The sequence below is a fragment of the Eretmochelys imbricata genome, chromosome 6 (genome assembly GCF_965152235.1).
Source record: "Eretmochelys imbricata isolate rEreImb1 chromosome 6, rEreImb1.hap1, whole genome shotgun sequence".
Classification (NCBI taxonomy): Eukaryota; Metazoa; Chordata; order Testudines; family Cheloniidae; genus Eretmochelys; species Eretmochelys imbricata.
In genome coordinates this window covers 26,311,619-26,337,747 of record NC_135577.1, presented here as the reverse complement: position 1 = coordinate 26,337,747, position 26,129 = coordinate 26,311,619, and the positions used below count along the sequence as shown (strand labels likewise).

Sequence of the window (26,129 nt, the reverse complement as noted above, 5' to 3'; positions counted from 1 at the left end):
ATGTGGCCGTTGACAATAATATCTCAGATACTTTATTTTTTATTGCAAGCCCTCCCGCTTTAGAAAGCACTCATAAAGGATCCACTGTGCTCCTGGCAATGTCAGCTCCAAAAACTCATGCCTGTGGCTTAGTGGTACATAGGATGTACCAACACCCCTCCTCCTATCCCCCGCTTCCCATCCCACAGCATTGGAGAGCTGCTCTGAGTCATGGCAAAATTTTTTCTGCATAGTTTGCTCACTGACGTACAGAAGGGATTTTACCTACTGGAAAACAATTGAGGCAATTCCCCCAGGGTGCCCTGCTGAAAGCATTCGACAACTTGGCGTCTCTGTGATGTCTCTGCGACGTCAGTGACGGATCTGGGGTCAGGTCTGTTTAAGGGGAATTGGAATCCTGGATTCCACAGTGATTCTTCAGACACCAGGGAGAGGTGGTACAGGTTGCGCCTGGGCCAGAGAGGCATGTACATGGGACATGAAATTTGAATCACGTGCAGCATGGGAAGGGCATGGCAAAGAAGTGGCTCAAGGCTTAGTATTCATTGTTCTCACTGTTGCTCACATAGGTATTGAAGTCATTTGTGTTACGGAGCAAGATAATCTAGTCTAGCAGTTAGAGCCGGGGATTGAGAGTCAGGACTCCTGAGTTACAGTCCTGGCTTTACCATTGACTTGCTCTGTGAAAGTCACTCAGGATCAGATTGTGATATCCTTACTCCCAGCAAGTAGTACCTTACTCCACAAGCAGTTCCATTGACTTCAGTGAGGTTACTCATGCCAGAAGGTACTAGTCAACCTGAGTAAGGGGGAGAGGTCACAGCCCTATCTGTCACCTCGCTGTGCCTCAGTTTACCCTTCTATGACAAGAATACCTACATCACCAGGATGTTGTGCGGCTGTGTTGATGAAAGGTTAAGCTCCTTGTGGAAGGGTAAGAGAAGTGCAAAGTGTTAGTTACCTGGGGTTTGGTGGCACTCACTGTAATTACAGGTTTCAGAGTAGCAGCTGTGTTAGTCTATATTCACAAAAAGAAAAGGAGGACTTGTGGCACCTTAGAGACTAACAAATTTATCTGAGCATAAGCTTTCGTGAGCTACAGCTCACAGTTGATAGCCAGTTTCAGTTCACAACCCCCTGTTTCACAGGCCCGCATTGGTCATCTCCATGGACATGGACCCTTACGGCAGAACTTGAATGGAAAATACAGGTAGTAGAGAGGAGATGCTTCCGTAAAATCCTGGGCATCTCCTATTTCGACCACGTCACTAATGAAAAGGTCCACAACATCATCACCTGATGCGCTGGGTCATATGAAGACTCCTGATGACCATGAAGTGCAAGCTGAAGTGGTATGGCCATGTAACAAGATCGTCTGGCCTATCCAAGATCATCCTCCAGGGAAAGAGAAAAAGAGGTAGACGGAAGAAGAGATGGATTGACAACATAAAAGAGTAGACAGGAATGGACTTCGCAGAGACTCAGCACTGACACACAATCGTCAGGGGTGGAGACAATTGGTTGATTGCTCATCAGTGATGGTGCCCCAATGACCAATGCAGTTATGGGAGTAATGATAGCTCAAATGGTTGAAAGATGTGAAAATTTGCCACAGCTATAGTCCTTATTAAAGGGGAATTTGATAGCAGCCTTCAGCTACTGGAAGGGGGATTACAAAGAGGACGGAGCTCTGCTGTTCTTAGTGGTGGCAGATGACAGAACAAGGAGCAATGGTCTCAAATTGCAGTGTGGGAGGCCTAGATTGGATATTAGGAAAAACTATTTCACTAGGAGGGTGGTGAAGCACTGGAATGGGTTACCAAGAGAGATGGTGGAATCTCCATCCTTAGAGGTTTTTAAGGCCTGACTTGACAAAGCCCTGGCTGGGATGATTTAGTTGGGGTTGGTCCTGCTTTGAGCAGGGGGTTGGACTAGATGACCTCCTGAGGTCTCTTTCAACCCTAATCTTTTGTGATTCTATGACTAATATGTATTGAGTGGTGCTGTTGGGCACTGTATGGAATGGCTAAATTCTGCCATAGATGCCATCCTGAGGGGCGGTAAAAAGGGGTCCAGGCAGAATGAGGAGTGACTCAAGCCCTGCATGTGAGCGTGCACCCTGCCGGAGAGACTGGGATCTTACATCCTAGACCTAGCCGAGTGGCTTTTACAACATAGAGGGCAAGATCCTGGCCCCTTTGTGCCACTCTCACAGTGCATGGGGAATGGAAGGGTGGTTCAGTGAGGATTCCCCATGCATCTGAAAACCCAGAGCTGGGCAAAAGCCAGCCTAGCCAGCTCTGGGCTAGCCTGACTTCTCAGTGCAAAGGGAGAGGCTGGAGGTGTGGTCTGAATGCGCAGGGCTCCAGATGGGCCAGTGGTAATCAGGCGTAGTGTAGAACAGCCTGCTCTAGCTTGCTCCAGGGCTCAAAATGGAGGAAGAGCAGAAGGGAATTCCACCTCTATCCGCACCGTAGGTGCACTGAGTGTCTAAGAATCTATTCCGGGTCAGCTGAGAGCATGGCTCCTTAGATGAGCACAGTTGGGTGTGGCTCGCAGTGCCCGCAGAAACTCGGGGGGTGCTGAGTGTGACTCTTGGCGCTAGTGGTCTGCTCATGCATGAGTCATGCTTCATTTTGCCCACCCCGGTACAAGAATTTCAGTGTGCCAGGCCTCGAACGTTCGTCTTTGTGTCAGAAGAAGTGGTAACCAATGGCAGGTCATTGCCAGTCCTCTCCTTCCTCTTCGGCTTTTCCCTTTCATAGATTGATAGATTCATAGATATTAAGGTCAGAAGAGACCATTATGATCATCTAGTCTGACCTCCTGCACAACGCAGGCCACAGAGTCTCACCCACCCACTCCTGCGAAAAACCTCTCATCTATGTCTGAGCTATTGAAGTCCTCAAATCCTCTCAGCCTCTCCCCATGTACGCACACCGAGAGGCTGGGGAATCGGAGCTGACACAGATGGTAGGTGTCAAGCAGAGGAGGCCGTAGCATTGGTTTAGTTTTAAAAGGAACAGAAAACATACTGGAGTCAGTGGACGCAAGAGCTGAGCCTTGTTTTTGATTTCTCATAGACTGGAGTTACTCTCCCCAGGGAGAACTATCTTTTTTTTTATATATTTTTTTTTATTTTTTTGTTATGCATGTTTTTGTTTGTAAGTTAAAAAGTCCCGGGATTTGCAGTCTTTGAAGCACGGTCGGCCTGCCAGATGGAATCAGTCAGGGCCTTTTCAGTCGGAAATCCTGGGAAGATGAAGCAGGATGAAGATACAGTGTTTTTCTCATTTGCCAGGGAAAGCTCTGCCCCACCCCCCGCAAGTTCAACTGGAGACTGCTGCAGGCCCCCTCAAGTGGTCAGGACGGAGGCAGCAGGAAGCCAAGCAGAGGGCCAGATTCTCCACTGGTGTAATTCAGTGTGGCTCCACTGAAGTCAATGGCATTACACCGATTTACAGCAGCTGAGGATCTGACCCAGATGTTTCTGGTGGTATAAGCTCTAGCTATAAGCAGTGGAGTTTCATCCACTTACACTGGGCCTGAATTGGCCCTCTCTCTGCCTTGATGCATGCCTTCACCCCTCCCCACTCCCTTCCTGTCTTGAATCAGTCACCTCCTGACTACACTACAGATTCCCTTTCCTGAATTCCTCAAGGACTTCCACGGGGAGAAGAGTCCTCTGTGTTCCACATCTCTGACCGGGCTGTCTCCTCCTTTAACTGGACACCTTCAATTCGCTCCTAAGTCTAGAAATCTTGGCCTCACCTTTCAGCCTAGCTTACCTTTTCCTCTCCATTTCCCTTTGCCTCTCAGCCTGCTCTGAAAGGCTGCCAGAATTCATCCTTCCTTTGCTCCCATGTCGCTGCTACACCCTTCAGTTATCCCGTGATCACTTCCTGTCCAAATTGTTATTTCACAATAGCATCAGCTTACTCTCTCCTCAACCAGCCGTGGAGTGAGACCATCGGCCACTGACTGCAACCTCTGGCATATGAATCACATCCCACTATATACACCCAGGCGTTCAAGTGTTGCTAACGGAAGAGTTCAGACACATTACACTTGGTCTGAAAACCTCCTAGGGGGAGGCCAGGGTCATGTTTACTCACCATTACTCTGTGGATATTCTGATTGCCTCTGCGAAGAGGAAGAGGAAGGAGAGAGGGGACAAACACAGCGTAATACATTGTAATGCACAGTTGAAGGAGCAATTTAAACCATTTACACACGGCAGAATACTGCATGAGCTAGAGGCTTTCAGAAAGAAGTATCTCTGCAGGGCTGGGGCCAACTCAGTGAAGTTTTCTCAGCGTGCAGTAGCGGTCCAAAGACAGGGAGTAAGATGCGCAGCTGTATTTGCAAGGGAATAAACTAGACAAGGTATAGCTTTCAACATGGCCAAATCTTGAGAGGGAAAGAGCATCTGCAATTCCCAATTATTATTTATATTACACTAGCGTTTAGAGGGCCTAAGCAAAATCAGGGCCCCATTGTGCTAGGCACAGTATATACACATAGTGAGCTTGTTTGTGCCCCAAAGATCTTATAGTCTAAATAGGCAAAGGGCAGGAGGGGAAACCGAGGCACAGAATGATGACACGACTCACAGCAGGTCAGTAGCAGGGTTGGGAATAGAATGCAGGTGTCTTGAGTTCCACTCCAGTGCCTATCCACTGACCACGCTGCTCCTCTAAAGGGAGCAGAAGTTTGGCTGAGTAAACAGTGAGTATGGCCCTCAGGACTCGGCCCCCAGAGGTTAAACTGTGGAGCTCACGGCTTTAAGATATTGTTGAGGCGAAATATTGTAAGAAGATTCAGAAAGGACTGGGGTTTTAAACGAAGAAGAACATAGGGCAGTAGATTGGAAAGCCCATCTCCAATGGTTGGAATTTCAGGAACAAAAATGGAAGCCAGCCAGGTGACAACTAGGCTGGAAAACCAGGCTGATAATCTACATTTGCAAGGATAAAAACTAGCAGGGCGAGCGGTGGTCATGTGCTGAAGCATACGCTCATTGCCAGCCAGCGCTCAGAAAGAATTCTCCTCTCAAAGGTTGTGTAACTGGCAAGGTAACTTGACCAGCTTCCCCTTCCTTTAATGTATGAGGTGCAGCTTATAGTGTGTGTGTGTTACGGGGAGGGGCGCTCTATACCAGAAGAGAAGACCATTGCTGTGTCCTAGTGTGAGAGTGCCCATGTCCTTATGCAGAGGAGTAGGGTCTTAAACTCAAGAGAAATAGAGTCGTAACAAATACAACATGGAAAACATGAATCAGGTTCTCTGTTCCCATGGCAATTTCCCTGGGCAAGACGTCTCCTTCTGCAGCTGGGCTGAGATCACGAGGTCACCTCTCTTGAATCAGGAGCAGCTAAGACCTTAACAGGCAGATGGGTTAATATTCAGTCAGCCTCTCCTTCCACCCTGTCTGACCCTGGGGTCACCTGTATCCCTACGTCTCTCTCTCAGTGCTGCCAAACAAATGGTGGCACAAAGAGAGTGGGGCTGGTTACCCATATTTATGAATGTCTCCCCTCTGATGCCCCACCTACACCGCCAGGTGGATGATTCCCCAACAGTGTTTCTGTAGAGTGACACTGCCCTCCTGTGGCTAAACAGAGCTGCTGCCAGCTAAGGATCCCAAAGGATAAAAGGTTTCAGAGTAACAGCCGTGTTAGTCTGTATTCGCAAAAAGAAAAGGAGGACTTGTGGCACCTTAGAGACTAACCAATTTATTTGAGCATGAGCTTTCGTGAGCTACAGCATCCGATGAAGAGAGCTGTAGCTCACGAAAGCTCATGCTCAAATAAATTGGTTAGTCTCTAAGGTGCCACAAGTCCTCCTTTTCTTTTTGCAAAGGATAAAAGTCACCTGTTTTCCCCACAGACTAGACAACAGTCAAGGTCAAAGAGCATGACCCTGCTCCTCCACTCCCAAATGCACACCATACCTGCAGTGAGAATCCACATGGACCTGCTATCAAAATGGCAATGTGGAAATCATTAAGCATCAGGAATGTCTTTTTAAAATCCCTATTTCTCATGCCTAGGATACTTAACAGCAGAACAGTATTGATCTCCTTTTTGCCACCAAGGCCATGAAATGTCTCATTTTTATGGGCCAAGAGATTCCTCTCAAATTCCATCTTCCTCGTTGCTGACTTGCAAATACACTTATGGTGCCACGGACTGGGCTTGTCTTTGGACTTGTCTTTTAAAGCCTAATCCCCATTCTGAGGGTGGACAACAGTCTTAAGGCACAAAGCAGCTTGTGCATGGGGAGAGCAGAGTGCCAGAGTGCCTTGACTGTCCTCCTCCTTAATATAGAGGTGCTCTGTGCAGAGAACACAAGTCTCAGTGGGTAACGAACACCACTTGCGCTGGAACAGAACAGAACCGCCTGCTGGGATCTGCAGGCTCAGTGGGCCACAGCTTCGGATGGAAAACAGGGGCAGAACCTCGATGGAATGATGGCAGTTTACACTAGCTGAGGATCTAGCCCTGAAGGGTTGTGTTCTACTCCACTTTGTGCACATTAAGGGCTCCTGGGAAGCTGCCAGCATGGCCCAAGGCTGGGCAGAATGTGTTAGAATGACAACCGGTACGGAGGTGTGGGGGGTATGAAACCAAGGAAACAGTCCCGTTTACAAGCCAAAAAGTAAGAGCATGTAGCATAGTCCAAGGTCCAGTGTGTTTTCCTTCGAAGTCACTTAGACTTGGCTTCCCGACTGCTCTAAAGTAAACAATGGAGAGAGACACAAAGAAAGTGGGCAGGCTTCACAGAGGTTATAAAAATATCATTTGTATAATTAGATTGAGTCAAAACGCATGACTCTCTGGTTGGAAGGGAGGCTTGTTTTTCTCTCATTTCTTTTTCTCCTCTGCCTTTTTTTCCCCCCAATAAAAATCTGGATAAACAAAAGCCCTGGGATATTAGAAGGTTGTTTCCATATTGTTTCTAAAGCAAAACAAGAAGAAGAAGAAAGAGTATATGTGTTTGGTTTTGTGTTGAATGTTTTTCTGGGTGCATATGTGCCATTCTCACCCTCTGTGCTGCACCCAGTATTTTTCTTCCCTTCCTGTCTCAAAATGAGGTGTTGCTGTGGGTTGTTAAACATTCACCCACTTCCACCCCAGAGGCAGCTGCATGTTATTGAAGCACAAAGTGAATCTTTCATAGTTTATATATCAGTTTGCTAACCTTGGCTTCAATTCCCAGCTCTGCCACAGACTTCAATGTGACCCAGGGCAAGTCACTTAGTCTCTCTCTAAAGATGGGAAACTGAGACACCATGGGGATAAAAATACACCCTTTGCCCCAGTCTTTGTTGTGACTGTTTAGATCATGAGCTCTACGAAATAAGTATTGTACCTTACTATGTGTATGAACAGTGCCTGGTAGCATCCCCCACCACCCCACCACACACATGGTAAAATACTCTGCAATCTTTCAGGATGGAAAGCACCAAGACTGCAAACCCTAAGTATTCCAAAATCATGGGTCAAACCCTAAAATTCATGAGATTGGCTTAAAAATCATGAGGTTTATGAACAAAAACTTGGAGGGTTCTTTTTATTGTCCCTCTGGATTTTGACCCCTTAGGGTTCCCATTTTCAAACTTTTCTCCACAATCAAGAGGGTAAGAAACTTATTTTAAAGTAATAAATATATAAATAGTCTCACATAATCACAAAAAGAAAAGGAGGACTTGTGGCACCTTAGAGACTAACCAATTTATTTGAGCATAAGCTTTTGTGAGCTACAGCTCACAGATGAAGTGAGCTGTAGCTCATGAAAGCTTATGCTCAAATAAATTGGTTAGTCTCTAAGGTGCCACAAGTCCTCCTTTTCTTTTTGCGAATACAGACTAACATGGCTGCTACTCTGAAACCTGTCACATAATCACATGAATCGAGGAGCTGGGTCTTAAATAAAATCATGTGATCTGCGATAAAATTGTGAGAGCTGATTCATACAGTATGAATAGCAGTTGATAACTCTCTTCCCCCGCTGCCTGCTCTGTTTATATCTTCTCAGTAGATTTTTTAAATAGGTTGTTGTATGACTTTGCTTCTCTGTGGACCAAGCTACACCCCCTCTAAAAGAGAGGGGACAAACCAACCAGGAATGGTGCTACTTTTTCCATATATCTTCCTATGCTGCGACCTTGGAGCACATTCCTATTTAAGTCTGTTTGCAGTAGGGTAGTTAGTCCTCTTATTGATCCCTCTATTTTTTTTGTTTTGGGAGAACCTCAAGAAGGAACAGTTTTATAAGTCCACACTAGGCAGTGGGCAATGCACAGAATCAGAATGGTTTCGATAACAAGGCCTTGAGTACATGATAACAGGTTTTTGCATTTCAGATCCTAAAATTTTGTTTGGGGAAGTTCCACCTTACTGAGGCCCTATCTGTCTCCTTCTGCCATCCAGGCCCTTGGGAATATTCATCCTTTCTTTGTAAATTTTAACTGTATTGTTGATGATTTTGTGCCAGATCCCATTTATATTAGCTAAGGTTAGTTAGGGGCTCCATCCCAGGCAATCCAGAAGAGAAACAGTGGAACTGAATTGCAATAATAGTGAATTCCAAGGAGATTCGTTCTCCGTTCTGGATTACCCACTACTGAGACGACAAAACCAGGAGGCTGGTAATGATGAACTGCTGGGCAAGTAGCCATCCCTCTCAATTGCTGTTATGACAATGGGTTTGGGCAGCAATTATGTTAAGTGTGAAGGAGATTAGCCCTCAGGCCAGCTCTGGAGTTCTTTTAAAACCTCCCTTTTTTCAGCCCCTCGCAGATAAGAAAAAAAAACTGATCTTGTGAGCTGTAGCTCACGAAAGCTTATGCTCAAATTAACTGGTTAGTCTCTAAGGTGCCACAAGTACTCCTTTTCTTTTTGCAAATACAGACTAACACGGCTGTTACTCTGAAACCTACAACAGACTTGTTATCCTACTTCTGCAGTCACAATGGCTAAAATTCTTTCTAGTATAGTACTAGAGAACAGCGATCGCCCCTAACACTGCTCCAAAATACCACTGGGCGACACTCTTTTGTGTAGTGCTAACGAGTAAGAAGGCCTGACAAAGGAGAGAAACATAGTTCATGCTAGCAACTGTATCTACAGACACATCTCTTTGCTGCCCTCTACAGAGGAAATCAGGTAAAGCCAAAGGGGTGAAACACTGGCTCAAAGTATTCAAGTAACAGGCAGCTTAGCCAGTCTCAGAGGTGCTAATCCAAGGAAAATATGAAATAAAAGTCAATGGATCAGAGTGGAAAGTGTTATAGCCATCAAATAGGCTGTTCCAATACCTCTACCCACAGGTATGTTTGAAGGGGCAGGGGGGTGAGAAGGAGAGAGAAAGCTCTGTGTTGAAAATTAAGGTTGGGGTTTTTTGCATAAATCCCACCCATCACCACAGCAGCCATAGAGCTGCCCAGTTTGTAGAGCCCTGAGGCTCAAGGAGGAGATGACCGAGGAGGAAGTTAAAACAACTGCATGGCCCATTACACACACCAGATCAGCTTGTATAAGGCCTTGTATAGATCGTTGTCACAGGGCAAGGAACAGTGACCTCAGCCCATTGCAAGGTCACCATCCCAGCCGCTCCTAACACAGGATAATACCTCCCCCTGATATGGCACCTTTCACCTGAGGACACCCCTCCCAACCTGCCAACGTGTGACACAAACCACCGAGTTGGGACAAGGGACTGAAACACGTGAAACCTGTTTGTTGTTATACACCACAACTGACAGATTAGAAAGATTTTTTTTTTAAAGAATAAAACCTATTTTTAAGGCTCTCTCACTGTGTAAATCAACTACACCAATTTTGCAACCTGTAACATCCTCCCACATACAATGAACCTGCCATAAGCTTCAACCAGTTCAATTGCTCCCCCTTAAAGCGCTCCCTCCTCCCCCAACCCACACGTATGTTAAGATGCCTGGGGAACCCCCAGAACAATCTACCAAGAGCCTGAGGCAAGCAGAGATGGGGACTCCTCTGCTAGGAAAAGGAATTTCACAAGCAGAGCAGACCTGTGTGTGTGTGTATGCAGCAAGGAAGCTGTATTAGTACTGGAATAGAAGCAGTTCAATGGATCACGATCCTGGTGCATACACAGAGCTAATACAGCTAAGGACTAAGATGCATTAGCTGGGATGTGTGAAGAAACTGGAACAGCAAGGGAGTTAGCAGGTGGCAGAGCTGTGGTGAGGAAGATCTCACAGCGCCTGTCTGCACCATCCATGGGTTTAGCGATTGCTATCAGTCACTTCTGATTAAAAGCGCTAAAATACATCAAATTCATCCCTTCTCTCTTAAAAATCCAAGGCTGGCTAATTGAGCCTGAGTTCTTGTGTTGAGTTCATCCCTTCCGATGCCGGTGAGAGATGAAACCAGAACCTGGAACTCCACAGCTGAAAGCTGGGCATGATGGTTAGACTCCAAATCCCTAAGAAATCCTTTGTGGATGCAGAGACGTCACAGCTGAGGTGGGTTTTACCCAGTTTGTGGAGGCAGCCTCTGGTTGTTATTAGCTGTATTGAGGTATGGAGGACAAGAAGGCAACAAGCCAGAACCAACTGCAAAATGTAGTGAGCACACACTTGTGTCTGGTCTTCATTAATTTTAATGTGTGTGTGTGCGCATGAGTTTACGTACGTATGCGTGGGACAGATGGGCCTGTACCAAAACCCTGGCTTCAAACTCCCCCACATTTGATAGGATGGGTGGATGTGAGGGAGAAGATTTGAACCTGGATCTTGAATTTTGCAGCATGGTCCCAACTGTAGTGTGAATGACTGGTTCTCTCAGAAAGAAAGTGAGAGAGAGGGAAAGTGGGTGGGATGTAAATGAGTAAGTAGATGCCAGCAGGAATATATATGTGTATATGTGTCCATCTATGTATAGGTAAAGGAGCAGTGTGTACATGAGCGGGTGTTTGTCCGAGAAGGTATGTGTATATATGATTAGACACATGTACCTGTCTAATGCACAGTACTTGGATACAGGATGATAGCAGATACCGAAAAACTTCCAGTGGACAGATAAGATGTATATATGCGTGAGTGTCTGTGTATGAGCATGTGCTTATGTTAAGGAGAATGTGTTTGGGGGTGTAGGTGGAAGGATGGATATATAAAGCTGAATGCGCATGTGTGGGTAACAGAGCAAGTAGTTGAAGGAGAGGGTGCAAATGTGTGGCTATGTGAACACATGAGTGTATCAGTGAGTGCATGTACAGGAGTGAGTGTGGGCCAAATTCAGTAGTATGAGTTACGCACAGTGCCAAATTCGGTCCTCAGTCAAACCCGTGAAACCCCATTGATTTGTTGTGGTTCTACACAGTACAGCTGAGGGCAGAATGTGGCCTGTATAGAGTGTAAAACTTTCAGAACTGTAGCCTAGGTGGTCGAGTGGTATAACTTGCACTAATGTGATGTTCAGGGAGTGTGCAAAAATGAATCCTTTAAACATCAAGTGGGCAGAATAGGAGGCACAGCGGGTAAAGCAACTAACAGGAGGGTGTAAGGTAAGTAAGGGAGAAGGGGAGTCAAGGTATAAGCTTGATCTTACACTCTGCATGTAGATGCTTTTCTTGTTTCATCTCCCCTCTTCTGCTTTCATGGTGGTGAAGTTACATGGGTTGTGAATGCCAAATTCACCTGCTGAATCCCAAATTGGTGCAAGTTCCCATTTAAACTGCTGTTCTAACCGACATGAAACGTACAACACATCATGGTTTACATCACTGCCAAAGTTCGCCCAGAATGCTTGGGAGGCTGTATGTATGCTCAGAGTTAATTTGGGGGGAAGTTTTGATCCCAATCTAAATTTTGCAGCTGGCCCCTCTGTCTGATGGGCTGAACCAAAGTTATTAATTATTATTATTATTATTACTACATGTATTACGGTAGTGCCTAAAGGTTCCCACTTAGATTGGGTCCTCACTGTGCTAGGGTCTGTACAAACATACTGTGACTGTGGTGCTTGGAAGGGCCTCACTGAGATTGCTCAATCAGGGTAAACTGCAAAGAATGGGGCAGACAATCCCCCCAAACTGGTGGTTTATTCCAATACTTAGATTCACCAACCCACCAACAAAACAGCTTCTATCATACCTAACTGGTTACCCAGGAGCTGAAAACAGAGCTCCCTTAAAGCAAGCCAGCCCTGGGCTTCCACCCAGACAGTCAAGTCAAATATGATGAGGCTTACTTAAAACATATATGAAGTTTGACCAATCCCAAGCAATCAGACACATTATCCACCAAGTCAATGAATGTTCCAGAGCTTACCCAAATACACGCTTACAGCCAATTCTTATTAACTAATCTAAGATTTATTTAAAAAGAAAAGAGAGAGAGTATTGTGACTAAAGATCGTTATACATACAGATATGAGTAAAGTTCTTAGGTTAGTTTCGTAAGTAGAGATGGTGAGCTGCCTATTTGTAGAAAGTTCTTCCAGAATCAGTCCCATAAATTATAATCCCATAGGCAGTCCATGTGCAGCGTCTGTTTAAATTCTTCCATGAGAAATGGCAGGCTAATCCAGACTGGAGCGGGAGACCTCAGTCTTGCGACTTAAACGTCCCCTGACCAAACTTAAGCAGATCTGAGATGAAAAAAGGATCAGGTCCCAAAGTTCTTTTATAGCTCTCTGGCAGGTTATGTAGCCTCTTGCTAGCCAATAGCACAGCCAGCATTCCTTGGATGAAGAATAGGTAATATACATGGTTGCTTTGAAGTCAATTCCTATTTCCTATGTATACACAGGTAATTAGTTGCATTGATTAGCATAAAGCAATTTACCATTCAAAGGTTCACAAGTAGTTTACTACAAACTTCAAAGAGAAATAAAGACAATGATACCATTACACCCAAGTTTCATCTAATTGCTAATATCTGCTTTTGATTTCTGAATCAATAGAATATAGCAATGAAATATTACAGACAGGAACCGAAGTATAGCATCTACATGCTAACTAGATCACATTGCTCAACGCCTTACAGATACAGGTAAACACGGACAAATACAATAGTATTTACTAATTTCTCTGACAATATAGGTTTGCATTTCAAAGGATTTAGTCCACTTACATGGCTTTGATAACTATCTACAAGAAATGGCCCTGCTTATAATGTCAATATTTCTCGAATATGTTTTTAAAGGTTGATCTTGGGTCAATTTGCCAGCTGGTGTTTAACCCTCACTGGCTGAGTGTCACACATATATTAGAAGATAGTCCCTGCCCCAACCAGTTTATACTCTAAAGAGATAAGACAGATAAATAGCAGCAGGGGAAACAGAGGGAGAAGAAGGTGAAGTGACTTTCTCAAAAAGACTCAGCAGGTCTATGGCAGGCCTGGGAATAGAACGCCGGTCCCCTAAGTTTTTCCTCACTGGGGCATGCTGCTAAGAACACAGAAGTGCTGAACCTTTGAAAAAGCCAGACCTGGATGTAAGCTCCGATTCTGATCTCTGCTACACTGACCTAAATGGAGTTACTCTGGATTTGTGCTGTTGTTAACAAGGATCCACATCTAGCTACTTTCTGCCTTTAGCCCAACTCTAGTTTTGATGACGTTTTAGATAGACATAATCTGTGTGTAAATATTCATTACCCAGAGTTCTGGGCACCCTCAGTTTGAACGCGCTATCAAATTTTTTTTTTTTTCTGATCAGTATAAACAGTCTCATCACATTCACAAAGAACTGAAAGTACTTTGTGCAATGGATGGTTTTAACCTTGGGGTTTCTCATCACTTTTTGTTGGTGGTGTGCTTCAGTAATGTTAAAATTGCTATTCACTCCCCCCACACACACACACACACTTCCATCACTGCCGTTGGGGAGAGCAGAATATTACATTTCTAGGGCAAAAAATAAGGGTGTCTGATCTCCACAGTGCACATATAGACAGAAAAGTTCAACCATATTCAGATGTGCTAGCTGTAAAAACAGCCTTGTTACAGTGACCCAGTTAAACAGACATGCTGAACAAAATACAGTTAGGCTTCCTTTGGCCAGCCTATAACATATGGTATTTGTCAGCCAGTCTTGTTCCTCTCTGGGGCCTGGCAGGAGACAGGTGGCCGGTTCCAAAATGGAGAGAGCTCCTGGAGAGTCAGCATGCTGAGCACACTGTAGGAGTGGGCTAGCTGGGAACATAACAGCTCACAAAGGCACAGATTGAACAACATTTCTTCCACATTGTTCAGCGCAGCACTAGGTTATAGAGGCTCTGGCTTTGATGAATTTATGGTTCACACTGTTCCCTGTGGTATTGTATCTGTAAGTTCTCATTTGCTAAGCGTACACACAGTTCTATGGCAAACCTCTCTTTCCAAATGGTCGACAGACGAAGGTGTGTGGCTCAGGGAGAGTTCAGTTAGCTTGGGAACAAAGAGATTCTCATAAAGATAAATCATACCAACTGTCTGTAGGTAGGTGGCAGACTATTGTGTTGCCTTTCTACTGTGATGTAAACTGAAGATGGTTGCTGCCACTGGGTAATTTTAAGGGAGACTAATCATTGTGGGGAGGAATAGCTCAGTGGTTTGAGCATTGACCTGCTAAACCCAGGGTTGTGAGCTCAGAACTTGAGGGGGCCATTTACGGACCTGGGGCAAAAAAAATTGGGGATTGGTCCTGCTTTGAGCAGGGGGTTGGACTAGATGATCTCCTGATATTCCCTTCCAGCACTGATATTCTATGATTCACAGATTTGATGGGTAGTCACAATGAATACTATGATGCAACGTCTCCCCACCTTCCCCAAAGGAATGTTCAATTAACATGACTATTATTAACTAAAAAACTATCCTCCAGTTCTGGCTTTGCCCAGGGATTATTATTCTATAAAGCAAGGGCCTTGCTACTCTGTGTTACAACTTAAAATGATGAGGAGGTCTTCTAATTCATCTTGAAATAAGTATGGGTTTTGGAACAGTGGAACTGGAAAATTCATCGCATCATGCTGCATGTGAAACAGATGTCCCAGCGCAATCAGTTAGTGATATGGAAAAGGAAGCTGATTCAGGATTATCTGTTTATTCCAACAACAGAAAAGACTTGAGAATGGAAGAGATCTGAATGCTTCATTCACATGTTCTGGATCTGAAATTCTTGCATTTTCTGAAAAAAGAAAAGGAGTACTTGTGGCACCTTAGAGACCAACCAATTTATTTGAGCATGAGCTTTCGTGAGCTACAGCATCCGATGAAGTGAGCTGTAGCTCACGAAAGCTCATGCTCAAATAAATTGGTTAGTCTCTAAGGTGCCACAAGTACTCCTTTTCTTTTTGCGAATACAGACTAACACGGCTGTTACTCTGAAACCTTGCATTTTCTGCTAATTCAACCAATGAACCATCTTAGCATCTAAAGGGCCAAACACTGCTAATCATAACTCTAGCATGCAAGACATGCCTTTCATCATATGTTTGCTGTGTATGACACTGGTCCTCTTTCAGCAGTGAAACTCATTCAGCCCTTGCAGCATAGATACGAGCTAGTGCTGCTTTTAAAAGATCTGTCTGTCTTCTATCTGCTCCCACTCCTTGTTGATTTCACTTCTCCTTGGCAGTGACTCAAGATGTGTTTCAATAGGTTAGTAAAAATTAGCTAATGTTATAGTAGAGATGTGCAATGTAATTTCTGCTTACTTGTTCTGTTTTCTTCCTGTCCAGGGAGATCGTCCAGTGTCTTCTTGCCACACTTTATTGCTGGTTTGTTTGTTTTTTCGCCAGTATTGGCCTTTCCTGTGGCCACTTTATTCTGCATACAGGGACAATCAGTTGGTTCCTCGATAGTATATTGCACGCCCATCTGATCTTTACACGAGCACACTATTCTTGATGCCCTGTCTTGCCACATCAGTAAAATCCCAGAATACCTGACATTTCCCTTGGAATCTTGTACCTTTTTGGATGAATATTCAGCACTAGGGATTCCCTGGGCTGCAATTTCCACAGCCTTTTGGCCTGTGAGATCTGGCTCAGACAATAGTCACTTCTGTGTATCCTCACTACAAGGACTGAAGACCAGCTTGACACAAAGGGTGTCTGCCAGCATCAAACGCACTGTGAAAGCATTTCCCACTCGTTTTGGTTTCTATTACAAAACAGAAATCTCTCCATCACCACCAGCACTGTTGGAACATACTGTGGCTGCAACACTTGCACAATCTTTTCATATGTTTTGGTTCCCGGTCTGTCTAGTCCCATTATGCTCAGGGGAGGGGTTATAATCCATTGCTCCACATATGACACTTGTGTCTGCAAAGCGTTCAGTGTTCCGTTCCATGTGCCCCATAAATCCTGTTACAGCTGCTATTGTTGTGCTCTTTCTTCTAAGATCAATGGGCCAGATCCTCAGCTGGTGTCAATGGACGATAGCTCCATGGACTTCAGTTCAAAGGACTGGCCACACTCCTTTGGGTTTGACCTAGAAGATAGTGAAGAGATTAATTAATGCAGCCAGATGAGCCATCAGTCCATATGAGTTCAGTAGCCTCTGAAAGGAACTTGGTGGACTCTTATTTTCAGGAACTGGGGTACCCACGGTGGCCTTGGCCTTTACTAGTAACTTGTGAAGACAATACACATCAGTTTTGTGGCCACGATATTCTATGGAGTGCTGCAAAAAAATCACATTTCTCCTCCAGTCTGCAAGGCAGAATCAGGAGACATCTGCTCTTGTTCTTGTCCAGCTCTAGAACGTCACTTACATAGCATTTCAGTGGAGCCAGGTGAATTGACACCAGGTGAAGATCTGACCTAGTAACGTTAGTGGTGTCCCATAAACACTCAGCCATGGCCAGTAATCTCCCTTTGCTCTCAGATTCTGTCCGGCTGCACCTCAGTTGGATTTCCTTGCACATAGTTACTGGCAATCTTAACTTTCTCTCTCAGGGTGTAGCTCCTCCTCTATGTTTGAAAGCTTCTTTTCTCTCCAAAGAACTTCTGACTTTTACTACATGGTGGTGGCATCTTTGGAAATACGCATGGCTCAGTCAGACTTGTTTCATCCTCCTAGCACTAGGAAACTGGACATACTTTCGTTTCTCTTTGGCTTTTCTGTTTGCACAGTCCAATCTTCCTGTGGCTTTTTCCCCAGCAGCAGAGCATTTATGGCGCCTGGCCTCCAAGACACAGATTTAAGATGGCTGCTGCCATCCCATAACTTTTAAAGGTAAACTGTTAAAGATAACTGTTCAATCCATAGACGGTCACACCGTTTCATAGTTTTATCTCCCTTAAAGGAGCCGTATCTCTTTGTTTTCTTCCGTAGGTCTCAGGGTGCCCATCCCTAACAAGGAGCTTTATCCTGCTCCAACTGTCTTCAGTGGAGCAGGATGAAGCCCAAATCACTACTGCCACTGCAGTATAATACCCAGGCATGTCCCTCTGCAGATGACAGCTCATTAACTACAAAACCTTGCTGGAGCCAGTTGCTCCCAGGTCACACATATGGCCAGTTTTAGTATGCTATTTGATTTTGTACATGATTTATATTATTTCATATCTCAAAGGGTATCTCACAATATTTTTAAAGTTTTCAAAACCATCCAATGGAAACAGAGAGAACTAAAATGACATTTACCCAGTCCCAGCAGGGTTTTGTCATTGCTGTAACATTACCAGTACTGGGACACTACTTCCCAAGAGTGGCCAGTGATCTGGGTGGGGTTGACCAGGGTTTAAAAGAGAACTAGATAAATTCATGGAAGTTAAGACCAATAATGGCTATTAGCCAGGATGGGTAAGGAATGGTGTCCCTAGCCTCTGTTTGTCAGAGGGTGGAGATGGATGGCAGGAGAGAGATCACTTGATCATTTACCTGTTAGGTTCACTCCCTCTGGGGCACCTGGCACTAGCCACTGTCGGCGGACAGGATACTGGGCTGGATGGACCTTTGGTCTGAGCCAGTATGGCCGTTCTTATGTTTTTATGACCTTGTAGGTATGAGAAACAAGAATCATTATATGCATATATGAGCCTGGCTTTCAAAGCAGTCATCCAGTTTTGTGGGCAGAGTATTATGTCTACAATTAATTGTGCCCACAGTTTTCCACCTGTAGTGCATTCATGCTTTTTCCTGGTACTTCAATATAGCCACACAATTGTGGGTGTAAGATTTTCATGGCAAAAATCTAGCTTGAAACTTAGAATCACATTGTACTGAATGCCGTTTGGCACGGTTTATGGGGCACTTGAAACAAACTACTCTTTTGTAAAAAGATGTGCAGTTCCCCCTTATGTCAGTGGTCTGAGTTCTCAAAGTCAGGTCTGTGCAAATGCATGCATATATTTGCATGTGCCTCATCCTCAGATAACTGGTGTGTGAATTTAAGTCAGGTATTTGCACAAGAACATGGACAGATAAGTACAAAGACCTGAGTTTTGCACACAGATAGAAGCACTTGAGTGTGGAAATTAGGCACATGCAAATATATATATATATACCCACCTCACTTTGAAAAATTGGCCCACTACGTGAGTAAATGTTAAACATAATAAAAATAACAAGACACAGACAGGCAACAGAATTAAGAACTATAGCCATCTGGGTTCTTCTAATCATGACATCAAGGGATTGCTTAGGTAATACACTGATGGTTTTTAAATGAGCTGTAACCACTCAGGAAAAAGATCCAGGCGTCATTGCAGACTGCTCAATGAAAACATCTGTTCAGTGCACAAAGCCCAGCAAAAAAGCAACCAAAATATTACTTTGAATGGGGCAGACAACAATACAGAAAATATTTTAATGCATAGTAGGCATCCTTAGAAAAGGTTACAGTTTCTTTGTAATTAAGTCAAGTATAGGGGATAGCCATGTTAGTGTGTATCCACAAAAACAACAAGGAGTCCGGTGGCACCTTAAAGACTAACAGATTTATTTGAGCATAAGCTTTCGTGGGTAAAAACTTCAGATGCATCTGAAGAAGTGAGGTTTTTACCCACGAAAGCTTATGCTCAAATAAATCTGTTAGTCTTTAAGGTGCCGCTGGACTCCTTGTTGTTTTTGTAATTAAGTGACACTCCTGAAATATTCACCGATTTCCTTAGGTATTTTCTATACAAAGGAAAAAGAGAAGTTCAGATACTGTGAATACACAGAAAACATTAAGGCAAACATAAGGCAAAACTGTACAGTGGATATGTCTGTGAGCGTGGCAATAGGTGTGTTTGTGGACCGGTATGTGCAGTTCTGTCCTGTCAAAGGTGCTCAGGGGTTGTTTGTGCATGTGTGTGTGTTTCAGTTTGTGTCTGTGAATGGACATTTGTATGGCATAGGTGGGTCTCTATACAGATCTTTGTGCAAATATTCACAAGTGCATTCCCCACTAGGCATGTTTAGAGCACCACAGCTGTGCGTGTGCCATCAGTGAGTGCATCTAGAGCAGTTTCACCATTGGTGAGACGAGGGACCCCACAGGGCACAAAGCAAAGGTCCCAATGTGTGCTCCCTTTGAATATGAGCTTATGTCCCTTCAGAACATCAACCTTGATGACTTTCCCCCAAACAGCTGCTGGGCAAGAGGAGTAACAAGGGCCAAATCCTCATGTTGGGTAAAACTGGCAGTGATTTCTTGCCTCTTTGTGCTTATTAATCATCCAGGAAAGGCAACTCCTCTCCACTTGCCTCCTACTCCAAACCCCATCTGCACTCCTTTCCCTGTGTCTCTCCCAGCATACAAGCTGCACTACCAAACTACAATACTCACAAGTTACAACACGATACAGCAACAGAATCATGTGTTGTTTAGGGAAGGCAACTGCAGCCAGCATCCCAAGGAGCACAGTAAATGCTGTATACTCTAGTGCCGTCAGACTCCATGGATGAATTTCTCCAGTGTTTTGGGAGGGGGGAGGAGAGAAACAGACTGAGCTTTGTGGAATTCTTTTAAGAGTGTGTGCGCGACTGTATAAAAGAACATTTTTTTCTGCCCTAGAAAAGATAATATTATTTCACCCAGGCCCATTTCCAAGAGCAGTCGAGCTGTTTCTAAATGAACCAGTGCCTGGGTTGAAGCAGAGATGTCGGGGAAACCCTCTCGCCGCGTGCGACATGGAAATTCCTTGACCTCAGCAGGAAAGCAGAGCTACTTGCACGCAACCAGCCAAAGGGAAAAAATATTGAGGTGGAAGAAGTGGACAGAGGCAGGTGTGTTGGGAGGAGAAACAGCCCGCCTTTTACAGGCAAAGGGAGTGCTCGTCTGAAAAGCCATGTGTTTGTGACCAAGTTGCAAGGACAAGATGGACAGGGTTGTGAACAGGATGGGGTGGTGGTTAGGGCAGTAAGAAACAAGTCATAAAAAGGAAAGCCAACCAAAATGCCTGTCACAGGGGCTCGGCGTGACGAACGGGGCCACCTGTTTGCCTAGTGCGGGGTTCAGCCACCTCGTCACACAGTTGTTGGGATTCTCTGTTGGGTCAAACAACCACAACTGGGGTATCTCAGGACCCCTGCAGGGGCAGAGCAACCAAGCAGTCTGTAACCCCTCGGGCAGGGCAGAGCAAGGCAAACACTCAGTCTAGAGCCCCTGAGCCTCCTGGCTGGGGAAGGCAGTAGCAATGGGCGGGAGGGACTCTGACCCTATGGACAGGGCAGAGTAACAATCAGTCTGTAGTCCCTAAGGAGGAGCAGAGCACTCAGTTTGGGGCTCTGCTCCTATGGACAGGGCAGAGCAAACACCCTGTCTATGGCAGGAGCCCCTGGTAGCCACAACGAGTGGCAAGTGCAGGGGGGGAGAGGGTAGGGGAACGCGGGTCCACCCTACTCCACCAGGTTCCAACCAAGGGCCCTACGGAGCCAGTAAACTCCCTATAAAGGGTCCAGACATCAGCTGCTAACATGATCCCCTGAATCATTTCCCACCAAAAAGCCCATCTCGAGCATCTTCTCAGCTGTCAGCAGCTTGGCATCCCAGTAGGTCTCCATGGTCAGTTAGTTGTCCGCACCATAATCTGGGTCCACAGTCCCTACAGACTGGAGAGTTGACAGTTCCTCAGCGGAAGCCTGCAGCACATGCCCTTCCTCTTCCTCTACCAGCCCTGACTGAGCTGGACTGTCTTTTTATCTGTCCCTTCAGCTGGAGAATGCACAGCAGGAGTGAGGGGTCATGGTCTCCTGGGCCCACAGTGATTGGTCAGCCCCCACTGGCCCAGTCACAATGCCACCCCGTCACACCCCGTCACAATGCCAAGCAAACAAATTCTGATGCAAGCCTCCTTCTTCACACTGGGACCATATCCTGAGCTAGGGTAAACTGGCATTGAAGTCAATGGAGCTACATTGACTTACACCAGCTGAGGATTTGGCAGCAACTTGAGTTCTTTGAGATATTTTGACCCTATAGGTGCTACACTACTGGTGCATGCATGACAGTGCATCTTTGATCAGAGGTTTTTGGTAGCAGTGTCCATGTGATCCTCACCTGTGCTCTGTACACCCTCAGTGTGGAACTGCTGCCACTCCAGTTCCTTCTCCTTTGTGAAATATGGCTTAATGCTGGCATTCCGAAGCAGAGGAGAAGGAAGGCAGATAGTGGAGCACCCATGAGGACAAAATATTTTGAAGAACTCACCTTGCTGTACCAAGTAATCAGCAATCCTTCTTTGAGTAATTGTCCTTATGGGTGCTCGACTTCAGGTGACTCCCAAGCAGTGCCCAGACTAAGGGGTCGGGTGATGAGGAGTCCTGTCTAGTACAGTTTGGAGAACAGCTGTCTCAAAAGCTGCATCGGACCTGCACTGTGGCATAGTGCTGGGAAAAGCAGTGAACAGATAACCAGTAGCAGCTTTAAAGCTGTCTTTGATGGGGAGATTCATAAGCCAACTCAGAGAGGTGGGCCCTAGTGGAATGAGCAGTCACCTTAGTGGGAGGGTGCATTCTAGAGAGGACAAAAAGCATCCCAACTTCCCTTTGGAAAGTCGTGGGATACAAATAGAGGTTCCACTCATCCTATGAAGGAGATGAAAAACTTAGAAGAGGTTTTGAATGGTCAAATTCTTTCTAGGTAGAACGCTAGTCCCTCCAACATCCAGAGTGTGGAGACTAGCTTCTTCCCAAGAGTTGTGTGATTAGGGTAGAATATGGGTAATAGAATGTCATGGAGAAATCAGAGGAGATCTGGGAGAGAAAACAAAGATAGAGGCAAAGAGTCACTTTGCCCTGATAAAACCTGGGGTAGGATGGATGTGCCAGAGCTACCAGCTGCAAAATGGACTTCAAAGGAATTTAGCAACAAACCCACAGTCTTTAAATTTAATGGGTAATCTAAAATCTGTATTATGTGAAGCTTAGAGGGAAACAATCACGCTGGGAGCACCAGTGGAAGAATCACATTCATTTATGAAGGTAAGTCTTCCTCACTGATGGTTTCCTGTTCATCCCTATGTTCTGCACTTGAAAATGAACAATCCCTTCCTATGCCTGAGAGTCATCCAAGAGCCAGGCCTTGAGATATAGTGTGGGTAGATTGGGGTAACTATTTTTCCTGGAAAGTTTCCCTTGAACCAGCAAGTTTGTTGTCAGTGGCAGGTGAAGAGGTGGCCAAAGTGGCAGGCAAATCAAGTCTCGGAATCAGACCCCTCTTGCATAGGTTGATTTTGGATTTGTCTTTTTTTCATCTTTTTCAGTCCTTTGAGAAGCAGTGGCATAGGAGGATAGGTATACAGCAGGAGCCAGTTGTGTAGGCAGGGAAAGACTGCCACTGCTGTCTCAGCTGGGCAGCCACCACTGAAAGGACCTTTGTGGAGCATCTTGAGACAGTCAAGAGGCTGAATGGAAGTATCCACTATTGATAATATTTGTGACCAACCATGAACCTCAGGAAGTGCTTGTGAGCTGGACACAGTGCTATGTAAAAGTATGCATCCTAGAGATCGAGGGTCATAAATCAACCCCCTGGATCTAGAGATGATATAATTGCTGCTAAGGTTGCCATCCTGAACATAAGAGTCTGGATGAATATGTTAAGTGTCCAAAATCAGTCTCCACCTCCCTTTTTTTCTTGGGTACCAGGAAGGCTCTGGAGCAGACGCCTTTTCCCATATAGGGAGGGGAAGCTGGCTCTACTACACCCAGTTATTTCCTATCTTAGGAGACCTTCATGAGATGGGTCCCTGAAGAGTAGTGGGGAGGGATGGAGCTGAAGTGAATGGCATATCCTGATGTGATGCTTGCTAGCACCCATCTGCTCTATGTGATTCATTACCATGAATGCTTGAAATGGGAAAGACAATCCCCATAAGGTGGAGAGGTAGGAAATAGAAGGGTGATGCAGCATAAGATCCAGATGACAGAATGACTTGTAGCTATTGACCAATAACCAAAATGGCTGCTTTGTAGAGGTTGATGGCTGGATGACTATAGCTTTGGAGATCAATGGTCTTTTCCTTTGAATCTAGGTCTTTTCCCAGGTGGCTCTATAGCCCTGTGATATGTTAGAAACCGGACCAGGCTGGATCTTTGGGCTGTAAGATCTGCTATATCTTCTTTTGGCTGCAGAAGTGTAAATTCTCAAAGACTGAAGAATTGCTCTGGAGCCCTTTAAGGAATGGAGGGATTCATCCATGGTGTTGCTGAATAGCTTGGGGCCCTCACATAGAAGATCCTCCACTATGTTCTGGATCTCTCTATGGACTCCAGAGGACTGTAAGCAGGATACGCGGCACATTACTATGGTTGTTGTCATAGACCAAGAGGCTGTGTCTGCCACATCCAAAGTTGCCTGTGATGGGGCCTTGGCCCTAGTTGTCCTTCAGTGATGAGTACCTAGAACTGGTCTTTGTTCTTGTGGGAGATATTCAACAAAATGAGTGACTTTCTTGTAGTTTGTGTAGTCATACTTAGCAATCAGGGCTTGGTAATTTGCTACCCTGAATTGTAAAGAGACCAAGGAATAACTTTTGTGCACTTACATTTCTTTTTGGTGTGGTGTGGACCAGGAATGATGCTGTTTGTTTCTTTCATTCAGAGCATCAACCATGAAAGAATTTGGGACAGGACAGGGGAATAGATATCGTGTGCCTTTCGAGGGTGCAAAATATTTCTTGTCCGCCCATTTGCAAGTGGGAGGAACAGTGTCTGGCATTTGCCATGCTCTTCTGGTTGGCTCTAGCAAGGCATTATTTATTGGCAGGGCTTCCCTGCCCAAGTAGGTGGTACCCAGAAGGCTGTTGAGGGACTTGCAAGTGCCTGTTTCCTGATGACCCTCTTTCAGAAAAGGCTGGGGGGGAGGGGGTCTGAATGGGTAGGTGGTGGAACCCTGAATGGAAATCTTCAAGTCCGAAGAGGGGAGCTGATCTTGATGGTATTGTTGGTATTGCAGTGCTTCAGTGCCAGAGGAGAGCATAAGCCCACACAGCTGCACTCCGTCTCAGGCCTCAGATGGTTGAGAAGGAACTGGAGGGACGGCATGCCCTCAGATCAGAGCATGAGGACACACAGCGTGAAGACGTGGACTACGTGGACACTGCTACCAAAAATCTCCAGTCAGAGGCATAGGGGTGTGCACACACCTGAAGTGGAGTACCCATAGGGACAATTACTTGTAGAAGTAGTCCTGGTTCTCAGATTTGAGGAGGTCATTAGAGACTTTGGTGAGAGCAGTTTCAGTGGAGAGCAGGGGGCAGAAGCCAGGATGGAGATGGTCTGGCATGGACTTGGAAGAGAGGAACACCAGATAGCATTTGTAAGCAGCACATTCACTGAGCTTAGAGATGAAAAGGATATGGGGGTGGCAGCTGGACAGGCAACTGGAGTCAAGGATGTTTTCTGTTGCTGAGCTGGAAGAGACAAGAGCATGTTTGTGTTATGAGGGGAAACAGTCAGAGGAGTGTAAGAGGTTAAGGTAGGGGATGAGAGGGGGCACCAGAGCAATGAGGAGATGGGCCCAGGACAGAAGTATATTGTATTAGGACTAACAGACTACCAATGAATGGAGTGTGTATGAATTAGAAAATGAGCCCAGTTTGCGCTAGGGTTGGGCAAACTTGTTTTGCCTAATTTAGAGGCCACTCAAACACTGTGGGTTTGAATGTCACTGGATTAGTGTTTCATGTAGGAAAAAGTGTAGAAAAAAAGGTGCAGAGAAGAGGAGAGGGGAAAAAAATCCAATGGAAAAATAAATACAGTATAACATATACGGGGCATCCCCTTGTGCCAATGTGGCATTTCTAGCCCTAATTCATAGCACAGGCTTCCCTTTAGCTAGAAGATCGTTTCTAAAAATAAAAAATTGGCTCACCCTGGAGGGGAGGGAAAGATGAATTTAAATTACAAGGACATCAGGTTCTAAATGATGAAGAGTGGGGGTGTTCATTAATTCAAACCAGTTTTGTGAAACTTATAAATCCAGAAACTAATTTGTGAAGTTCAGAAAAACCTCATACTCCTCCAGGTAACAATAACAACTCTTAGAATTTATATAAACACTTTGCAAATATAAATCAATCAACTAACAAGATTCATCCCACTCCCTGGCTGCGCTCTCTGCTTTCTGAGCTACATCACTGTACACCTGTATCCAGAAATCTCCAGGGCTTCTGGAGACATTTGTTGAAAGCCAGTTTTAATTTGCATTTTGCTTTCCTCTTTTCTTTCTTTCTATGGTGCCTTGTTTGAGTAATTCAGATTTGGGTTGGACTGGAACATTATGGGCCACATCGTCGGCTAGAGTAAATTGTTGACTTCAATGGAGCTACACTGATTCATACCAGCTGAGGAAGAGGCCGTTTGGTCCAAATCTGATCTAAGACCAAAGTTAGACCTGTCCTGTTCTCTCCAAATAAGTACAAACAATAGGGGGAAATTGGAGAAAGGCTTGGGACAGGGAAAGAGAGAAGGGAACAAGAGTTGAAAGAGGTGAAGAACTGGAAGAGAATGAAAGGAGATGTAGAAAAGAGAAGCATAGGAATTTCTATACTTGACCAGACCAGATCAGATCTAGTCCATCATCAGGTCTCCAAAATCGACCAATGCCAACTACTTCTCAGGAAGCTGCAAGTGGCCAACTATAAAATAACTTGTCCACAGGGGAAGTTTCTTTCTAGTCCCCGTCAGTTAGTGTTCAATCTAAATAAAGATAGAGAAA

At 45.1% G+C, this 26,129-nt stretch overlaps 1 long non-coding RNA gene across 1 annotated transcript in view; it reads right to left on the bottom strand.

The window, feature by feature from the left end:
* Positions 1-12,388: 12,388 nt before the first annotated feature.
* LOC144265569 (uncharacterized) overlaps positions 12,389-26,129 on the bottom strand; it is a 28,374-nt gene continuing 14,633 nt past the window's right edge. The window contains exon 3 of the long non-coding RNA XR_013346320.1: positions 12,389-12,782. This is a non-coding gene — a long non-coding RNA (uncharacterized LOC144265569). The remainder of the gene's footprint in view (positions 12,783-26,129) is intronic.